Raw genomic sequence first — 18,756 nt, 5'->3', positions numbered from 1 at the left:
CACAGCCCTCACCTCAAACATGTTCCATTGCCTATAATGTCTTACAAAAGCACAGCCAAAGTCAGGGTTTAGTGGCTGCTGCAATGTGGAAATGTGAATTTCTATCTTCACAGAGAATGTCTGAAACACTTCTCACAAGTATCACAAGGAAAGTGAAAACCCTTTGTTTCATATATATTTTTCCTATGAAACAGGATATTTTTAATTTTTTTTTTTTCTAAGGAAACAGCACCAACAAAAATCTGCCTAGGCTTGCTCTGCTTCTCTATGCATATGTAGATAAGAACCATCTATCTTAGAGCTAGGATGCTGGGATTCCTAACCAAGAAGGAAAGTGCTGCATGCCCAGCAGACTAGCAGTGCTTGCATGTGGCACCCAGTCTCATCTGTGGTTTACTTTGGGAACAATATCCTTATGTCTTGAGAAGGATATGGTGATTTGTGAGGCACTTTTCTTTAAAGGGATAAGGAAAAAAAAATCTAAGAGGGAGCCAACTTCTTGTCTGAAGGGCAGTTGAGTTCAAGATCACAAAGTATTTCTGTGAGATATCATCATTCAATTATTGCTCAAAGTATGTGTATTCCTTTAAACTAATGAGTGGCACTGCACTCTGTTTTGTCTGAAAAATGTAGGTGCTTGGTTGTAGAATGAGCAAGTACTTCTTGACTTAGGAGTACAGCCATTTCTTCCTTTACTTATTTTTGCTCATAAGAAACCTTGTCTTCCAGCCACATTCACAAAATTATAGTCCTCCTCTCTTTTTAATTTTAATTCTGACTTTAAAAGAATCCTTCCCAGCCTGTGCCACAGCACCCTGCTCCTTCTGTGGTGTCTGTACAATGACCTCGCTTCTCTGTCTCATACACGGTTTAATCCTTTTCCTTGAGCATCCTTTGCACAGTAATCCTCTTCCTTCTGTGACACAAGCACAAAACTCCCTTTCCTCCACTGTCACTTGCAGAACAATCCCTTACTTTTAGTGGCACACAGGAAGAAACCCTTTATGTTCTGTGCCAAACACAAAATGATCACCCTCTAGCTTTTCTCCAGTATAAGCTTGACAATGCAATCCTTATGTTAATTCTATGAACACACCACCGTCCTTCTATTCCCAATTTATCCAAACACTAACATTCATCTGACCAGTGAGCAGTATGAAATATCACAGAGAAAAATGCAAAGCATGCAGCCTAAATTTTTTTCTCTGTTTTAAAAAACATCAACTTTTTCAAATGTTTAAAGAAAGAGACAAAACCAAAAATATGGCTATTCTACAATTTTTGCCATTATTTTTTCCCCTTTTGCTCCCCTCTTTTTCAATGACATGAGGAAATAATATCATGGGGTGAGGAACAGGAGGAAGGAATAGAAATCTGGAGGTGTCTCAGAACTTGAACTCAAACTTAATCTTTTAAATAGCTCTGACTTGGGTACTTTACAGATGAAAGATCTCTTTTTTTAAAGTTAAAAAATGTTTTGGCTTAGCACACACATCAGACCAGTTAGCACAGCAAGTCAGAGTGAGAAGGCAAGAGACTGGTGACCAGGACTGCCAAGTGTCATCAACTGAACAAGTCATTTAGCCTGCTTTGCTTTAAGCCCTATCCAAACTCAAACAGATACCTGTTTAACCAGGGCTTTACAGGAGAGTCCTGTCTGTAGTTCATCCCCTGGGAAGCTGCAGCAAGACAGGAAGCTGATGGGGGTTGGCAATGATCACCTTAATTTGATATTCCCTGTACACAGCAGCGTTGCATTTAGTGATGATTTGGGCTTAAAGTGATCCTGTTTGATGCTTTGGGATGTCTATTTCCTCTCTGTTGCACAGCGTGCTTTCAAAACAGGGCTAAATTAAATAAATGCTAAGTTTGACCCTTTGCAAAAACCCCACATTTAGGCCCATTGACTCTAAAAGGGTTTTGCCTGCTATTGGAGTGACATATGCCTGCCAGGATTGGTTTGCCACTGTATCTTTGCTTAGCTGCACACAAATTCCTTGTACCAGGACTGGCTGATACCTGCTCCTGTATTTGTAATGTGCTCTGACATCCTGTGTGGCTGGTGCATTTGAAGCACGAGATTTACTGTGTTTGCTCCTGGAGTAGCTGCAGTCTGTGCCATTACCTCCTGATTGGTACCAGCCACAATGGCTGCTTGAATGAAATTCAGGGTGGGAAACCACCGCTGCATTTTTTGAACAAAATAGTAATTATGGTAATTGTATCACTTTAGCATACTTCTTGCCTGTGTTTATGAACAAATTATGTGAGCCAAAGAGAACAGCAGCTTCTTCCTTTCAAATTAATTCGTGCTTTGGAATAGCAGGATAGATATGATAAGACTTCCAGTTTGGTATGTTTTCTTCTGCATCTTTTCAGTGGTGCATTACACATTCACCACAATTCTTCACCTCGACTGTCACTTTTATGGCAGTGTTTTTCTTTTCCTCCTCTTCAGTCATGAGCATGCTAATCTTTTGTGTCACAAGCAGCACAATCCCTCCTTTTTACAGGCCCCCTCCTGCCTGTGCACGGTCCTGGATTATACAGTTAAAAGAAAAAATCATTTCACCTACAGAAAGTAAAACAATGTAATTTTTGCTGTTGCTGTTTTTATTTAGATTAGCCACTAAAACCATCTTCGAGTGAATAATTAAGCAGCTATTTATGTCATGGGTTTCAATGCTGAAGGTAACCCATTAACCCCACAGGAGCAAGGTCCTTGAATTCTGAATAATTCTGGGAGTAAACTGTGATGAATCAAGGCTGAGATAAGAGCCAGGTATCTTTAAAAAAATCTGGAGCATGTTCTTGGCACTCAAGGTTTGTTCTGTGTTGCAAGCAGTTTCTACTCTTCCTTTTTTTTTGTCTTCTCTCATTCAACTGACTCCCATGGGAAATGCAAAACGACTTTACTTAGAAAGAGTATTTGCTATAATTCATTCTATTATTTTTTGATTTTATTCCTTCTTCACTCCCCTCCCCCCAAAAAATATTTGTATGTAAAGAGGACCTTACCATTCTTTGAGGCTCATCTGTTCATACTGCTTATTCTGTGCTTGAAATTGTCATAAATCTCACTCTGGTCTCATTTTTTCCCTCAGATAGAGGCTTATTAGCTGTAACTGGTCTTGCACATGCTCCTCTGATATGGATGCAGCTGACAACATGGTTTGGTAAGCACAATCAGCAGCAATATTCCTGGCACCAATCTGAGTGTGCTGGCCTGTCTTTACCTAGCAAGCTGTGTGGCCAAACTGGTCTGTAAACTAAGGGTGAGCAGCTCTCTCCTACTACATCAGCTGCAGCTGGGAGCAAAGCAATAAATGCTTTTTTACACAAAACAATGCATTTTAAGGTCTCTCCCAGAAGAGGTACTTGGGAGGCAGAATGACAGCTCCACTTGTAGATGCATAGCTCTGCAAAATAACAATGAGAAAAAGAGTTAGTTTCCATTTACAGTCTCCCATCTATGCCTCTGGGCATACATACCACCCTCTGAGGTAAAAGTTTATAAAATCATAGAATACTTGAAAGAGACCCTGTGGGGTCATCACAGTCCAACACCTGGCCCTGCACAGGACACCCCAAGAGTCACAGCACGTGCCTGAGAGTGTCATCCAGATGTTTCTTGAACTCTGTCAGGCTTGGTGCTGTGACCACCTCCCTCGGGAGCCTGTTCCAGTGCCCAACCACCCTCTGGGTGAAGAACCTTTTCCTAATACCCAAGCTAACCCTCCCCCCCAATACATCTTAGGGCTTCTTACATGAGTAATGGTGGTGAGAGCAAGCCCTGCATTGGGCCTGTTGATTCAGGAAATGCAGACTGTCAGGTTCAGAGGAAGGGCTCTGCCTGGGATTGCTGCTGGTCAGGGCTAACACCACCACTTCATCTAGAGCTCTGCTATGCTGGAAACTTTCCTTCTTGCTGATACACCTTCCCTTTCTCTGCTTGAGACCACAAACTACTTCTCAGATTTAAAACTGCTTACCTACTCTGGTTGGAGAGAAGATGAAAAAATAAGTTGCTTATAATTCTTAACATGAAATTGCTGAGTATGCCAGGGAAATCTGGAAGTGAAGTTTAGACATCTTTGAAATATCCTGAAGTATCCTTTTCCCTTTGTCTTTCTCTCTCTTCTCCAATATCTCATTTTCCCTCCCCGAGGAAGAAACAATAATTTAATTCTGATTAACATACAGAAAGTCTCCTATGACCAAGATGGTCAACTTACAATGAGACATTTTATGAGCCACAGCTTTGCCTTGACTAAATACCTTCTGTGCAGTTCTGGCTTTGCTTTATGGACCTCTAAGAACATGCTTAGGGTCTTACCATTTAAGCAGGAGCTGTAGTTGATGCTGGAGGGTGAAGGGGAGTCCTGAAGTAAGCCAGTGACCTGTGGAAGAGCACTGGTTTGGGAAAATTGCCCTGGCGTGAAACCTAGAAGAAAACATATCCACAGCAGAAATCAGCTTGCACATCTGTGAGCTGCCTTCTGCTCCTCATAAACAAGAGCTGTAACACCATTGCCAAAGACTGAAAGAGACCACGAATAATTGTCTAAAAAAAGGCTACTATAAGCAGCTAAGAGAGACCTGTTGTTTTGCTTGTTCAGGAAACCTTGTTTCCATCTTCTCCACAGAAACAGCTGGATACCAACAGGCTCTGTCCCTGCCATCCCAGCCCACCCATTTGGTAGGGAGGCTTTCAGTGGACTTCAGCTACCCACAGTGTGGAAACACAGATTAACAGAATCAAAATTCTACCAAAATAAACCCCTGGCGTACTCAACCCAAGTTGCTAAGGGTCAGTGGCTGAGATGGCCAAATTTCATGCACCTGTACACAACTTGCAGGTTGGGTCAGTCTCAGTGGCCTGTGTGCTTGCACTCAGCCCCTGCTGTCTTTTGCCCCATTAAGAGCCAGCTCGTTCCCTGAAGTTGTGGAGGCACGTGCTGCTGGCCAAGAAGGACCTTGCCTCAACCTTGGGCCATGATGGCAGGTGTCACACTTCCACCTCTGGTGCTGCCACAGACATTGTGCCCACTGGTGACAGTGGGTGTTTTTACCAAGCAGGGATGTTGTGGACCAAGCTACCAAGCAGGGTTACTTGGAATGGAGAGGCAATAAGCTGTGCCTTCACATATGGAAACAAAATATATATTTTTGAAGGGCTGGAGACTACTAATGAGATCCCCTGTATTTGTACATTACCTGCTGTAGTGACAGGTTCTTATCTGGCCAGGCAGATGTGTGCTTCTCAAGGAGTAAGTAACAGTCTGGGGAGGCACTCTGTGGGCTCGGCAGGTATGGGAATCAGCAAACAGAAGAAGGCTGCGGTGTTGGAGAGGAATGATGGCACAGTTGCACAAGTCAGCCTAGTGTCAGAATATTAGAGAATAAACTGCACTACCCCCAACTTTCAGAACTGCAGATAATACGCAGCAATGAAGTTTTATCTGTGCTCAAGTACGTATTTTTTATGCAGCTAAAGCTATGTCACAGATGTTCTTCACTAGAATAGATTTTGACTTTGCTAATCCTGTATTAATCTGCTGGTAAAGCTATAGCTGTGTGATTACCACTGGGCTCCTCGCAGAGAGGAGCTCCTGATTACTGAGGGCACAGTTCCTCCACATCTCCCTTGGCTGAGCTGCAGCTGAGGTTCAGGCTTCTTGTGCCGGGGGAGCACCCCGTGCAGCCCCCGTTTCTGTTCCCGGTTCGGTGCTCTGCCAGGAGAGGGAGCTAGGACTCTGGGATTCAGGGGCCTTTGATGTCTGTTCACAAATCATGAAGGTGTTACAGCTGTCCAACACTAACCTAGGCTTTGCTGTGTGGCTGGGTGGATATTCAGGGAGCTCATGATTTTCTATGGAGGCCACCTACTGCAGAGGGGTTCAGTTCCTGCCGGAACACGGAGGACTCTCGTGCTCTGAACTGTGTTTTGAAGCTCTCAGTCACTTTTTCTGACTGCTTTCCTGGGCGAACTCCAATGGGATATCGGACTTGGTGAAAATGAAACAAAGCCTACAGATTCTGGAATCATGCTCTAGGTTCAAAGTCACTTCTGGAGTGGAGAAGGCAACCAATGGGTGCACAGCAAGGCAACAGCTGGGAGGAGGGAAAATTTTTGGTTAAGGCTACCATGTGGCAAACAGATGTCAGACAACACTTCTTTTAACCTAGAAACACATCACCCTTCTTCCTCTTACAGTATATGTGTTTCATTTTGAACAAGTAACTGGCAGCTGGAGAAGGTTATTAGAAAATTCTCCGTCTATGTTCCAGCACTTGCAATAGCAGCAGAATTACCTGTTTCCTATTCTGCCCAAGCTTTATGTCTCCTTTCATAGATATTGTTGGCCTCAAGCCAAGTTTTGCTTAAGTTATGTATCAGAAGGGGAATAAGTGGAGCTTCAAGCTTGTTTTAAGTGTAGGAAAGGGAGTTTAAACAAAGCTGGCAGAGATACTGACACAAGTATTATCTAGGTTCTGGATGTGGTTGGGCCTGCTGGGTAAGAAAACAGGAAATAAGTGGGAAAACAACTCTTAAAAATTCAAAAACCAGCCAATTCTACAGGGCTTCACTCTGTGTTCATGAGTCTGTAAGTGCTGATAAAAGAGCACGCATGATATGAAAGTGTCATTATCACAGGCCCTTTCACTCCTATTGCTGTTTCAGTTTTCTTTGAGTGACCGAGTCTGGCGAGGGAAGGAGAGTAATCCTGTTTCTTCTTTGACTAATGACATGTGGTCACTGACCAATCTGCCCTCTTTTCCCTGAAGGCAGTGAATAGGGAGTTGTGCTTCCCTCATGATTCCTACCTGATTTGAAAGTAAGAACAGATTAATTTGTTTGTGACAATTTTGGAGGTTAGAAGAAGAGCTTCTCCAACAGAGCTGGGCTCTGTGAGCCAGGAAGGGGCCAAGCTAGAGAAAATATTGTTGAATAATAACACAGTGTGAGCAGCCACTGGAAATAGTAAATAGTGAGGGAGGCTCCTTCCTAAGAAATGCGTTTTATTGGCTCTGTATGAGTCAGAAAAATCCCGTGATCTGTTGCCCTCATCATAAGTTACCCTGTGGTCCAAGGGGTTGGCTTTGCTTGCTGGCTACTGGGAGGCACCAGCAGGCACTGCAGAGCACAGGGAAAGAATCTGCTCCCAGAAGCATGGCAAGTGGCCATCGGGGGCCAGGAGGTGTTTGGTAGCCAGGTCCTCAAGTTTGTGGTTCTTATCATTCCTATCTTTGCAAAGGGCTCTGACTGATAAGGATGAATGGTGTGGAGTTTCGAATGCAGGAGCTGTGGTTGTGACTTCCTATCCCTGCACTGGCCAACAAGTTATTATAAAAATAAATACCTCAGTGGCAGCAGCAGCATCCCCAAGGGCCTATTTACTTCCACTGGCACGAACTAATTCCTGCAGAGGAGCTCAAGCCAAATCCTGCAGAGACCAGCGGGAATCTCTCCAGGCTCTTGCAAAGGCATTTTGCACACTGGAGAAAATGCTGGAGCTTGGACATATTTATTGCCATGTCTGTTAAAACATGTTGTCAGTTAACACCTTTTCTAACACAACATATATTTCCTAAAGCTGAAGGAAAGTGAGCTTTTTTACCTCCTTTTATTTTTCAAGTAGTTATTCTGATTTATTTCTGAAGTTGCACAACACACTAAATGCTGGTTCATGAAGTGGCCAGGGATCAATTATTACCTTTTCATGTGCAAACCGATCTTAAGGCATCTATCAATCTCTTATAGTCCTATCTACAGAAGATATGCCCAATTTCAGAAAACTGAAAACATATAAAGGAAGCTAAGGCAGGGCAATGTTCACTTCCTTTGGCTTGCTCTCTAGATGTTTGACAAGTGAGTTTATTATCCAGAGGAAGAATGAACAAGCCAATACACCTTTTTCAAGGTTTGTAGGTGCCTTAACGTAACCTGCTCATTTAATTTGGATCTATGTACCTCATGAGAAGGACAGAAGATTTTCATTTTCAAGGCCTTATTTAGCCATAAAACATGTATCACATTAGCTAAGAGCAGGTCTATGAATTTCATTTTATTTGGTGACAGGAGAAATAGCGATGTATATATCACCCTTTCAGTAGCTGGTTTTAAAAGGTGCATGTTTCATGGAGAAACAATGTATTCCATGTCATAACATCTTTCATGAAATAAAAGTCAGGGCATTTGTAGCATACGTATATGAAAAGTACCAGTTCACACTTATTTTAAGAGTATGAGGGCAATATAAACCCCTCTTGTGACTGGAGCTGGTCACACCTGAAAAATTAGGATGGATTTTGCTGGCTCCAATGAAGTCAGTAGGAGATTTTCTATGGCCTCAATGGGGCCAAAAATTCTCCTAGATTTCATACTATTATAGGTACTGTACAATTTAGCCACCAAGGTCATTAAAATGCTATAATCCCTTGTGTGATACATGACGGGGTAAAAGCACTTACAAAGGTATTGCTTTCTAAACTGGTGTAATTATGGTAGTAATTCCCAAAGAAGAAGTATTGCAAATGCATTTCCAGTTCCAATTTCTCAATTTTTTTGTCAGTGTTCATTACAGTAGTGATATGCTTGTGTCTAAATCTTGTTGATGTCCTTCCAGAGGGCACTAAAAACCCTAAAGTAAGTAAAGAAAAATTTAGTTGGTGATTCTGACTGGCTGCTGAATTGCTGCCTTTTGAGCCATGTCCCTCAGCTCATAATCTATGATGTTTGCTCTTATATTACACAGACTACTTGCTCTTTGTTTATATTAACCCACTTATAGTTTGTCTCTCTTAAAGAGAATTAGGTAAAAAAAGGAAACTGCACTGAATGTGGATTCTCTGGGCCTAACAAGCATGGGACAGCTGTCAACACTGAGTTGTATTTTCAGTCCTTGGGAAACTTGCATCTGAGGCAAACCTGCCCTGTGGGGCAGTGGGGCACTGCTTTTGGTGGGGCTCTGGTGACAGTGCCTGGGGCTCAGGCACCAAAACTCAGGGCAGAGGGTCTACCCCACCCGGCAGTGCAGAGGGCAGGGTCCTGACAGCTTCTTAAGGTACCAAAGAAACACACTGAGTCATGAGCCCCCCTTTTCCAGTTTTAAGAAGGGATTGACATACAGGTCTCTGAATTATGGCAACAGAGAATTCAAGCTGACATAAACACCACAGTTCTTGAAAGGATTGAGAAGAAGGCTTGACTGATCCCTGATGGTGATCCTGTCAACAGTGATGAGGTAAATAAAATAATGTTCTTTTTAGGACAAACGAGAAACCTCATCTTATGGTCAACTTATTTTTAACCTTGAAGTTGCACCATATTCCTCGACAGCCAGGGACGGGGCACAGAGATGCTAGAGGCTCTGGTATTTTGTTTTTTCCAGGCTTGAAATTAGCCTCCTGTGCTCTATGCATGTGTATACATGCATTTCCATCTCATCTGAAGATGTCTAGCACCTGCACTTCTCTTTGATACATAAAGCCACCTTCTTTTCCACTGCTTAACTAAGATCTCAGATGTTATTTGAACAAAGAAGTGCTGTTATTTAGGCAAGAAAACCAGGAAAAAGCCCAGGGTATTTATTCTTTTCCTTTGAGTGTGTCAGTTCTTTGACTAATGATGACAGGATTTCTGTTCCTGTTGAGTTGCTAGCTCCTTCACAGGTGCTACCGAATAAATACATCAGTCTGGGAGACGATTTCTTACAACTGCCTGGCAAATTGCAGTGACACAGTCAAATCATTTCTCATATGTTTTTATCAGATAGATACCAGAGTAAAGACTAAATGAACAATAGCTACTTTGATCAGATACAAGATTAAAGATCAAATGAACAGTACTTACTTGGGTTAGATTCGAAATGGTCACTTGGGTTCACTGTGATTTTATATCTCCTCATTAGCCCCTGGAACTACCCAGTCACCAATACAACACATTACAACAAGGGTAGTGTCTTCTAAGCTAGAAGGAAACCTGCAAATAATAACATTTTGATTAAATACATCCCCTGAAAGCTGGTGGTGTCTCAAATAGATTACCAGTCTGGATTTTCAGAAACCATGCAAATCAGCGTTTCTTAAATGTGAAAAACATACAACATTTACATCCCATGATTTCATACACTCTTTTCTAGTAAATAAACCCAGAAGTTTGTATTTTTTTAACAGAATTTTGTTGATGTATTCTATATGTGTATAGTACACAAACAGTGTACTATACACATGTTTACAGCTGTGTTGAAAGTCAACAGTTAACTATTGGAGAGTGGATATAATATTGAGCTGAGATCCAAAGAGCTGTCATCATGCTCTAGAATAGATAACAATAATTTGTCTGTGACAGATCCAGTTCCTCCACAGTTTTTGGATTTATTTATAGATTTATTTATTTTTTTTTCTTTTTGACTTGTGGTGTTTTGGCTAGTACTGCCAAGAAGCCACCACATTCTAGAGGCCAAGATCTCCAATATTTATGCAGATGATGTTTCAGCCCCTTGGTAAATGTGGCAGTTTGTACCAAGGTATAGGAGGCAACTCTGAGGGCCTGGCCACACAACAAAAGTTTAGCAGCTAATGATAGCCATGTGGGTGAAGAGTGCATAAGTCAAGCCCTTTAACTAAGACTTTATGGAACAGAGGACTGCAGTGTGTTTTACTGGTATGAAAGGGCTCAAATCTCACAACTGGTGGCTTTGGTTGCTATAATAACAATTATACTAAAATTACTGCCTAATACATTAAACCATTTTTTCATGATAAATAACCTGACCAGGTCTATGAGAAGGACATAAAACTTGATAGAACAATATAATCTACTGGGACAGCAAGAAGTCTCTGTGATTACTCATGTATCTACATGGGAAACAAGAAAGTAAGAAAATGTAGTACTTCAAGCATATTCTAAAAGAATCATTGTGCAAAAAAATTCTCTCAGTACAGAAATCAAAAGGTTTATAGCAGGAGAGGCAGTACCTACTCTGCAGTGACAGCTTCATGTTTATTTATTCTAGAAAAAAAATAAAAAGGAGATACTGAAGTAAAGACAAGATAATTTTATTCCCAGATCAAATAAAGGAACAGAGAGTGTGTTCTCAACAAAGTGATTACTTTAGGGGGAACTAATACAATGAATGTTATTAAATTAAACAACTTTTTAATAGGATTTTAGTGTAAGTAATAATTCTGTCAGGAAAAGTGATGCAAGAAAAAACCCATTTTTTATATAGGTATTCCTTAATAAACATATTCTTGTAAAAACATCTTCTGTCTAGTATACTTCCTCTGCAGCAAATTATCACTTTGCTTAACATGAATGTCAGGAGCAAAGATGACTATTGTCCTTTCACTAACTGACTGAGATGTTTCCTTTTAAATTAGCTTTTAGCTGGTAGTATACATAGAGCTAAGGGAAATGGCTGCTCAGTGCAGACAGCTGGGACAAATCTTCAGCTGGATAGGAGCTGTCTTCAGCACAGATCTCAATAACTTGCATGTCTCCCTACCATCGTGTGGGAAGCTTTAGGATTAAACCCTTGCAGTGGTGGGCACAAGCTGCAGCTAAGTTAAATTTTTAAAGAAACCATACTTTCTCAGTACATTCACATATATTAGCACTGGCAATCAGAGCTAAGAAATGTTGACATATGGCATCTTTTCCTATTCTGAAATGGACGTCCGTATATCAGCACAGTTGAAGACCTACAGCTACGTTTTATTATCTGCGCATCTGAGAGGTCTCAAGGGGTAATTACGTATAAAATGACTAAAATATCTTGCCTCAGGTGCAGGGTTCTGGAAAGCCATGCCTTCTCTAAGGGTCATGAGAGTGAGATGAAAAAGCCCGACTGCATCATCTTGTATTGTTCCCTCCAGTGCCTTTGCTAGTAATTTATCAAATCTGTATTTATCTTAGCATTTATATATGGCTCCCATTGCACCACTTTGCAATATTCAATGCCTTTATTCTCACAAGGGCCCTATCTGGTATATTCTGCATCACATGTGATGCAGTCTTGAAGAGAAGGATCACAGCAACAGAAAATGACAGGAATGTAGTCCCTTTTACTTATTTGCTACTTCAATCTCTAAATTGTTTAATACTCACTTGTAGGGCTTCCATCTCTCATATGGGAAATATGAAATGAGTAGGAGAGAAGGAGGAAACAGTTGGCTTGGAGACATGAGGGGCTCAGAGTTGTCCTCTATTTTCTGCTACTTTCTTTCAAAACATTCAGGATTTTCCAGGACCTAGAGAATTTACAGAACATGTCACTGCAATTATTTGGTCAAGATCTATACCTTTTATTATTCAGGAGGTTTGACTGCAAAATGAACATGTGCTTTTTGTGCTAAATTATAATTTTCTTTTCTTAAGGCATTTGCTGAAGAAAGACCTGCATGTTCTAACCCTAATTTTTTAAAATATTATTTTAATTTCTCAATAAAAATAAAAAAACCCACAACAAAATCACACCAGAAAACAAACAACCAACCACAACAGAAAACCCTAAACAAACAAACAGAAAATCCATCCCCTAACCCCTTTATTTCTCTTTGTATTGTACAATTTTTTAATCCTTGCTATGACCAAACATTACTAACCCCAAGTGCTGAAATGCCAACTTCAGTGGCCATATATAAAGGTACTAGGGGTCTCTTTTCCTTAGAATTGCCCAGGTTTTTGTTACCAAAGCACACTGCCTTCAGTTGCAGCAGGAACAGGAAATGGCAGAACCTACTGTCAGAAACCACCAGCTCTGACTTGAGTGGCTTATCAGTCACTTGTACAAGCTATCAGCCAAGTACAGTGGGATAATAAAACAGATTATGAGAAAGTCTGCTAGGACTCTTTCAAAAACTTAGAAAGTTACCTACAAATATGGAAAAGGAGGTGCAGGAACTGGCACTTTCATGTCTAACTCTCAAACAGCCATTCTTTCCCTGTTGATTTGATAGTAATACAAGTTTTGAATAATACATTGAAAAGACAGTGATCTTGAGGACTTGTTACAGACATTTTCTCAACAGTCCTAATGCAGGCTGGAGTCTGGAGGCTTTGGCTACAGGCTAATTGTTGATACTTGTTTACCCTCTGGGCACTTTTCACAGTTCTGGCAGTAGAAAATAGCCTTGAAGTGTTTGTAAAATATGGAACACATTTCCATTGTAGCAAATGAGAAACGAGCCCCAAAGTCTTTAATACTGACGTTGGTATGAATGTAAATTTAATAGACCTGCAGTTTTTCCTTAACAGCCTCCATACTTTCTCTTTGTGAGTCACAAGAGAAAACAATCATTGGATAGAACACATTTTTACCTTAGAACCATGCAAAGACGTATTATCATTCTATGGGAAGAAAAAGCATAAATTCAGTGTTATTTTCCATTTATTTTTTGTTTTACTTTTTACACATAACAATGTAAGCCTTCCCCTTACTCCTGTTATTAACATACGGAAATGTTCAACAACGAAATTGGCTCCAGTGATGAGTGTCTCTGACTTGTTCTAAACCAAGGATGTTAATGCCAAGACTCCCAAGCTCTATCGTTCTTTCACTTATGAATGCACAATGAAAATTTCTGGGGATACTGAACTGCCTCTGACTACATATTTTGAGATGAGATGAGGAGGACAAGTGTCAATCTGACTTGAACGGTCCCCTTTGCAGACTTTGTATTAAGGGGCTTGCAATGCACATAAATGCTTTTATTATAAATAAATGCACCAAAATGTATTGAAAAAATCTCTAGTACCACATATCCATTTCGCATCTTGCATCTTATTTGAACTCGAATTTAATCATGGCAAGTGAAACTGGATAAAACACTTCTCACTAGCTTTGTAGTTTCAGATAGATTATATAATTTACTTCACTGGAATTTTCTCACAGGCAAACTTGAAGGAAATAAACCTGCTAAAAAACATAGATTGCCAAATAGTCAGTGAAAGTTTCTTCATGCTAGGTAAAGAATGAACCCAAAGACTTTATTATTGGTCTTAAGGGCAGGTCTTTTCCAGTCTCATTTTCAAAGTCCATTCCTCAATCTAGACAAACAATCATAAAAATAAATAAAAAATTGTATTTAAAGTTTGTAAAATTCCTGTTTTTAAAACATGCAAGTAGTTTAGCCTTGTCACTACTTCAAGATGCTTGAAAGCTGAGGTATAAAGGAAACTAGGCACCCAATCTGCAATGGAAATATATAAGATGATGAAATGGGTTTAATTGCTTCCAGTAAATCATAACATTAATGCTCGTGCATGATACTTCACCTTAGCACCAGATTAAATAAAACCCATCTAAAGTTGAAAAACATGTGCTTTAAACCCTCCAAGTTTGAAAATAGAGCTGTGCAAGCCATTTACTGTGAGATCTGTAAGCATACTAAGCACATTTGACATTTGGTTTCAGTACAGATGAAATATGGATGAAATATTCTTAAAAATTTTAGTCTTTAGAATTTAATATAGTATTTGCAGGACTATGGACCTTTATAGATTAGCATGTTTGCTGCAGTTTTGAAAAGGCGTTGAAGAGAATGTCTATTTTCTGGGATGAAGAAACAACCAATTTCACAAAACCCTTTTATCACAACATCAATCCATCAGAAAACACAAATATCACACAGAGAAATAATTAAAAAGCATATGAGCTGTGAATACTACCAACTTAAAAAAATTGCAAAGACTCAGTAACTTTATTAGATACATCTATTTTGTCTGAATTTTCTAACTGGAACTCCTATTTTTCTTTGAAATCACCTATCATGAAAACAAACTAAAATGATAAAACAGGTCCTCATTTGTTTAAAACCCTTTGCAGGTTCTTCAGGAAGTTTTTTCTTCTGTTCTGCTTTTTTTTTTTCTGAGCATGAATACAAGTTAATTATCCAAAATTTTGGATGCAATAGAAGCTTCTGTCACATGGAATGAAAAGGAAAAAAACCTTTAACCTGGAGTGTCTCTGTTACTTAATGTTTGGTCAGGATATTGTTCCTAAAGTTCATCAACATGAAAATGAAACCACCTTTTTGGGAACTTCAAAGTGTGAACATTAAAGGAGTTTCATACAATTTTCCAATTGCCTTTTGAAGGACAAGAAAAGAGTATTCACTTATTTCTGACATTGACTGTCTCTTCAAAAGCACAGAAGACATTTTTTCAAGCAAGCGTTGTATATATAACTCTGAAAAAGACAACTAAATTGTCAACCTAAGAATGTAGCAAAGAAAAAGATATTAAAATATATGTATAACTATAACAAGCCATAGAAAGGTTGCAGAAGTGCAGGCACTATTACATAACATGCAAGGTCAGGAGAAAGATAATCCAGAATTCCCAGTTGTACTAAATCTAAATTCCCAGTTATACTAAATCTACAGACTCAAATGAGAGAACAAAGTAAAAAACAAAGTCTCCAGAACCAGACTGGAGTGGAACAGAAAATTTCATCACTCCTAAGCTTGTGTTTGGAAGGGCCAGGCACGTGTACTGGTGCCTCCGAGCTCCTCTGGAGCACACTCAAAGAGCAGTTATGTTTGGGCACAGAGAAGGTAACTCCAGCCTCTAACCATGTAGGCTCTGGCAGTGTTTCTGGTTTGTGGACTCTCCTGGGAGCCACACATCCATTCCTCTCCTTGCTGCAAACCTTAGTGAGTTATTAACAGTCATGCAAAGATTTATTCTCTTCCCCCTTATTATCGGTGTGTGATTACACACTACCAAACACAGAGAGAAACAAAGATCACACAAACCTCATGGAGGAGGTTTTCAGCTACAGTGAAAGAACCAAAGCCCGTGGAGAGTCTTAGAACATAGGTCTGCACGTGCACATGTTGGTTATGAGGAAACACTCAACTGACAGCCGTGTTCTTTGACGAAGCAGGCATCTTTTGGGTTTGCACCTCCTCCAAGGGACACTGAATACCTGGGTCCCCTGTAGTGGGACTGACTTCCTGAAACAGCCTCTTTCCAAAGTTTTGAATGATTGGATGTGGCCAGGACAGCATTGCTATTTAGTAAACTTTGCTAAAGGAGGTTGTTAAATAGCCACAGAAAAAAGAGTTTAAGAATTGTTTCTAATTCTCACTAGAAATAGAGAAGTTTCTTTACAATATTTCAGAAAAGGGGAATCTTCTCCAGCAGAAAGGGAATGGGAAATGGGCAGCAAGGACAGAATCACAACAGCTGACTGTCTGTGCAATTTATGGCATGATTTTTCAGAGAGAAGTGCCCCATCTGTGCAGACTAAAGAAGCTGCCAGCAGTAGAAACAGGCAAGGGTTTTTTATATACTTGGAGGTGCTGGTGACATTTCCCACTTGAGGCTAATGACAGATATGTGGGGTGCAAAAGGAGTGGTAGAAGTATTCCCTGACCTGATAGTTTTAACAAAACTAGGACCAGGGTCACCTAGGCCATCTACATTTTTACTGCAACTGGGTATTTGTTTTTAGCATGTTCTGCTAGTCCATACTGCGAATTTCCATACATGCTTCCCCCTATGCAAATGCCAGCCTATTTTTCAACTGTCAATACATAAGAGTGGGGAATTTGCACTCTGACTTGTGTGTAGGAGACATACCAGAAAGTGGATGAGTTTTGTCTTTGGCAATGCAGCAGGGCTTTTAACATGTGGTTCACTTACTAGCCTGACACCAGCTGTTGTTATCCTTTATCCTAAAAATATGATATATTTTCCTACTGTCTTGCTGGGTATGACAGAAAAGGAAATTACTGAGATTTTGCCTTCAACATCTCAATAGTTCAAAGGAGTAAATGGAAAATAATTACATGAAACAAAAGGAAAATCCATAGCAGACCCTATAATTATTTACTCCCACCCAAATAGCATTATCGGCATTTGGAATTTTCTCCTATCATCAGGGGAGCACCTGGATTTTCCTTTCCATTGTAAAATTTAATCATCTATAGTTTTTGCACACCCAGAGCAGAAATAACTGCCTCTATTCCCTTGCAATACTCTATAGTAATTAGAAATGACCTGACAACACAGTAACATGATGGCAGTTTCCCAGTAAAATCAAAGATGGGAATTGCTGGGAGAGTTTGGGGTGGGGACCTAGCTTGTGAATGCTGTGACCACACTGGGTTGACAGGACCCACAGAGCATCAATTGTGGGATGAGACAGAGCGAGAGGGAAAGGTGGCTCTGAGCTGGGTCAGAGGCGGGAGCTGGGGTCCTTCTGTACATGTGTGTCAGACACTGCACTCAGCCAAAGTCATGATGCTGGAAATGAAGGGGATGTTGGCCATATAACTTCTTTTTTGTGTACCAGCAGCCACAGAGTCAAACCAAGAAAATCCATGCGGCTGGATAAGCTTTGGGCAAGTCAGAATGGTTATCATGCCAACAGATCATATTGTGGTAGTGACCTTGTTTTAGGAAGACAGTGGTTTCCATCTGAGTCGCTCAAACACTGAAATATGTGCTTGACTTTAAGCGTGGGACTAAAACCCACTAAAACAGTTTGGGACACAGAATAGTTATCATGAGCAGTCCTACTTAAAGCCAGAGTAAACTTAGAGCAAAAATATTCACAGCTTTTCATAAATGCAAGTAATGAGACCCCACAGAGCTGCAGGAATTGTGTCTGGCCAGATGTGTTTGTGCAGTCACGTTATAAGGAGGGTCTAAATTTAGACAACAGCAAACATAAATATAAACAATATGTAGCAAGTTTATAGCTAGCTCATTTATATATGCCATGCTTTTGTCTCAGCATCCTGATCCCATAAAATCATAGAACTGTTTAGTTCGTATCCCAAAATGTCAATCTGGGTACTGCTGTTTTTTTGTTCTCTACAGGAAGCACTTCATTTTCAGGAGGTGCTGAAAGAGCTCTATTCAAATTTATCTTCTGCTGGGCATCCGTAAAACAGGGGACTTCAGTTATGGAAAGGGTGAGTCTATTCTTATAACTTCATTGCACAGACCAGTTCAAATACATATCAGAAGTGAGGAGTTCTGTGATCAGGAGGTATATGTGCATACCAGCATCATGCATGTAGAAATCAAGATTTAGTCTTCCAGAATTATAAACCCGGCTTCAAGAAAACCTGGTTTTAAGAAACACATATTATCTTCTTTGAGAAACAGATATTTGCCCTGACTATAACAACCCATATAGAAACTGAGATCTTAGTAAGAGAGGGAATGTTGCATAGGTAGAAAGAAAGAAAAAACCAAGGCCCAGTTAAAACTATCTTGATACCTGAAAAATGAAAGGAAGAACTGGAAAAAACAGCACTATCTATATTGTAAATATTCTGGATTTTTACTGGAAGAGAAAAAAAAAAAAGAAGAGGGTAAAAAGGCTCTTCTGTAGATATATGTAAGAAGTTGAAGCTTTTGATTTGATCAGTTACTGGCATGATGCCACAAGTGACAAGATTCTTCAATAAGTTAGATTATCCACCACTAAAATCCTGATATATAGGGTTATTTAGATCCAGAGTCTTGCTGAAACCAAAGGAATTTAGGAACCAATCCTTAATTCAGTTTAGATTTACAATGCAGGACTCTCTGTAGAGCTGAGAATAAATCCTGCAGACAGGTAGTTCTGGCACTGTTCCAGCTCTTATAAAAGCTGTGATATCTTTTCTGAGAGGTCCAGAAACCTGAGTAGCTTCTGAAAGTTCATTGTTTTGAAGATACCTACTGCAGCCACAAATGCCCCTGCTTCTCAAACCCCACTGAAAGAACAGCACCTCTAAAAAACAGTC

The 18,756-nt window shown here is 40.2% G+C and overlaps 1 long non-coding RNA gene across 3 annotated transcripts; it reads right to left on the bottom strand.

The window, feature by feature from the left end:
* Positions 1-2,714: 2,714 nt before the first annotated feature.
* Positions 2,715-10,993, bottom strand: LOC127477122 (uncharacterized). Of its 3 annotated transcripts, none has more exons than XR_007906854.1 (5): positions 10,984-10,993; positions 9,857-9,985; positions 5,218-5,381; positions 4,337-4,444; positions 2,715-3,419 (listed from the first exon to the last, which is right to left on the bottom strand). It is a non-coding gene; the product is annotated as an uncharacterized LOC127477122 (long non-coding RNA). The 3 variants fall into 3 exon arrangements; XR_007906855.1 differs by lacking the exons at positions 9,857-9,985; positions 10,984-10,993 and adding exons at positions 3,993-4,071; positions 7,365-7,488 and having other exon boundaries at positions 5,218-5,337; XR_007906853.1 differs by lacking the exons at positions 9,857-9,985; positions 10,984-10,993 and adding an exon at positions 7,365-7,488 and having other exon boundaries at positions 5,218-5,337.
* Positions 10,994-18,756: the final 7,763 nt, after the last annotated feature.

This window comes from Manacus candei, unplaced genomic scaffold, assembly GCF_025592945.1.
Source record: "Manacus candei isolate 608988 ecotype Guabito, Panama unplaced genomic scaffold, ASM2559294v1 h1tg000050l, whole genome shotgun sequence".
Lineage (NCBI taxonomy): Eukaryota > Metazoa > Chordata > Aves > Passeriformes > Pipridae > Manacus > Manacus candei.
Note: the sequence above shows the minus strand (reverse complement) of the source record. Positions and strands in the feature narration are given on the sequence as shown.